Source organism: Dromaius novaehollandiae, unplaced genomic scaffold (genome assembly GCF_036370855.1).
Source record: "Dromaius novaehollandiae isolate bDroNov1 unplaced genomic scaffold, bDroNov1.hap1 HAP1_SCAFFOLD_116, whole genome shotgun sequence".
Taxonomy (NCBI): Eukaryota; Metazoa; Chordata; class Aves; order Casuariiformes; family Dromaiidae; genus Dromaius; species Dromaius novaehollandiae.
In genome coordinates, this window is record NW_026991501.1 from 120,001 (window position 1) to 122,500 (window position 2,500).

General features: G+C 79.0%; 1 non-coding gene across 1 annotated transcript; it reads left to right on the forward strand.

The window, feature by feature from the left end:
- The first annotated feature begins 1,645 nt into the window (after positions 1-1,645).
- Positions 1,646-1,798, forward strand: LOC135326991 (5.8S ribosomal RNA). Its single transcript, XR_010387131.1, has one exon. It is a non-coding gene; the product is annotated as a 5.8S ribosomal RNA (ribosomal RNA).
- Positions 1,799-2,500: the final 702 nt, after the last annotated feature.

Genomic DNA, 2,500 nt, shown 5'->3' on the forward strand with positions numbered 1-2,500 from the left:
CGTCTCGTCGCCGCTGCCGAGGCTGCCGCCGTCGCCGCGAGGCGGCGGCGGCCCGGTGGCGGGCGGCGGCGGGGGAGGCACCCCCGCGGGGATTTCAGGTCGTTTCCCTCACCCCAGGGCCAGGTACCTAGCGCCCGCGCTTCTCCTGCCCCCCCCTCGGTGACCCACCCGTGTGGTCCCGTGTGCCAGCGTGCTCCTCCCGGGTGCCGCACCGTGCGCGCCGCACCGGCCGTGCCTTCCCCCCCCCCGCCTCGGCTTCCCCCCACCCCGGTCCTTCCTCCCCCGCGGTGGGGGTGGGGGGGGCGGGGAGGGAGGGAGCGAGCGAGAGAGGGGAGAGGGCCTCCGGCCACCGCGGCCGCCGGCAGCCGCCCCGGGCAGGGATGGCCATGGGCCCCGGGCTCCGGGCCCGAGGGTTCTCGGTTGGAGAGCCGGGCGGAGGTTTAAAGACTCGGGCGGCCCGATGCGACTCGCGGAGGCGGCCGGGCGTGCTGCCGGAGGGCCGGGGGGTCGGCGCGCGCGGGCGCCGCGCCCCCCCATGCCAGCCGGCGCGCCCCGTGCTCGCCCCGCGGGCAGCCGGGACGGAGAGGGGTTACCCTGCCCCCTCTCTCCGCGGTCTGGTCTCGGCGGAGAGACGCCGCGCGGTCGGCCTAGTTGCCGGCCTGCCTCGAGCGTTGCGAGCCGGGCGCGAGCGCGTGCTCGCCGCCGGGAGGGCGAGCCCCCACCGCGGGTGGTGCGGGCGCCGAGCCTCCGCGCGTCTCCTCCTTCTCCCTGGCCGGTGCTTCTGGGTCTTCCGCCGTGGCCGCCGTCGGCGGCGCCCTACCCTACGCGCCCGCCCCGGCACTCTGCCGTCCGGGGCGCCCGCCTCGCTCTGCCCCGCCCGGCTCCGCCAGGCAGCGGGGGGGCGGTGGTGGGGCGGCGGCGGGGGCGGCCCGCCCCGCTCTCCGCGTGGAGACGGGGAGAGCGGGCGCCGTCCCCGTCCGTGCCGCCTTGCCCGCCTGCCCGCCGCCGGGCGTCTGTCCGCGGAGGGGACGGGCGAGCGCGTGGCGTCACCCGCGAGGCGGTGTGTGCGGGCGCGCGGGGGTGTGGGCGCCGCGGCGGCGGCGGCGGCGGCGGTCGAGCCGGAGGGCCGGCGAGGCGAGCGGGGAGCTGGGAAGCGCGGGGCCGGCGGGCCGCAGGCGCGCGGGCGGCGGGGCGACGCCGCTCCCGGTGGCGGCCGGGCTCTGACGCCTGGGGCGGGGGGGGGGTGGTCTGCGGGGACGGACCCCCCCCAACATCCCGAGGCAGGCGGTGTGGCCGGCCCGCCGCTCCCTGCCGGGCCAGACCGAGCCGGGCGCCTGGGCCGGACTCGAAGCGAGACAGGGTTTGTCCCCAGGTCGGGAGCGAGGGCTCCCCGCCCTTCTCGTTCGGGTTTGCCCTTCGTTTCCCCCCCCCCTTTCTCTGTGCTTGTACGGTCAGTGAGGCAAGCCCCTCTCTTTCTCTCGCTCTCTCTCTCCTTCCGTCTCTGCCGTCCCTTGCTCAGCAGCCGGCGTCGGCGTGAGGAAGGGCGGTGGGGCGGAGGAGGAGGGGGCGGAGGAGGGGGGGCCCCCCAGGGGCTGCGAAAGCTGCCCGGTCCCCCCGCGCGCGCGGCGGGGACCGAAACCGAGACAACTCTTAGCGGTGGATCACTCGGCTCGTGCGTCGATGAAGAACGCAGCTAGCTGCGAGAATTAATGTGAATTGCAGGACACATTGATCATCGACACTTCGAACGCACTTGCGGCCCCGGGTTCCTCCCGGGGCTACGCCTGTCTGAGCGTCGCTTGACGGTCAATCGTCACCCGCGCCGTGGCGTGGGCGCAGCGGCGTGCCGCCCCTCGGTGGGTGTGGGGGGGGGCGCGGTTCGGGTGCGCCCGGCCGTGCCCGCCCTCCCCTCCGAGCCCGGCGGCTGCCGCCGCGCCGCGTGGCGCGCGCGGTGTGGCGCGGCTGGGGCGCCTCGCAGGCCCGTTGCCCCGGGGAGAGGGGGGGTGCTCTCCTTCCCCTCCCCGCGCGGCCGGGCCTTCGTCCCCCTAAGTGCAGACTCGGGAAACCCCCGCTCCCGGAGCGCCCGCGTCGCGGACTTCGTCCCGCCGGGCCCCCAGATCGGGTCGGTCGCGGTGGCCCGGCGCCCGGCGCCGCCCGCCCGCCCGCCACCACCGCCAGTGCCGCCGCACGGGCCTCTCCTCCACCACTCTCCCGGTGGTGCGCCGGTCCCCCGTTCCCCTCCGGCAGAGGGGACGGCCGGCCGCCCTTTGCCTCGCCCTGGCCCTGACCGCCGCCGTTTCGGCGCCCGCCGGGCCCCCCCCCCAACCCCGCGCTTCCCCGCGTCCGCAGCGCGTCGTCGAGCCACTTCCACCCGCCGGCTGGCGTCAGCCGCGCGGCGTTGCGTTGAGGCCCGGCGGCGGCGGCGGCGGCGCGCGGGGGGCCGCGGCCGGGGGGGGGGGCCGCGCAGCGCGGGCGCCGTGGGGCGGCGGCGGGGCGGGGG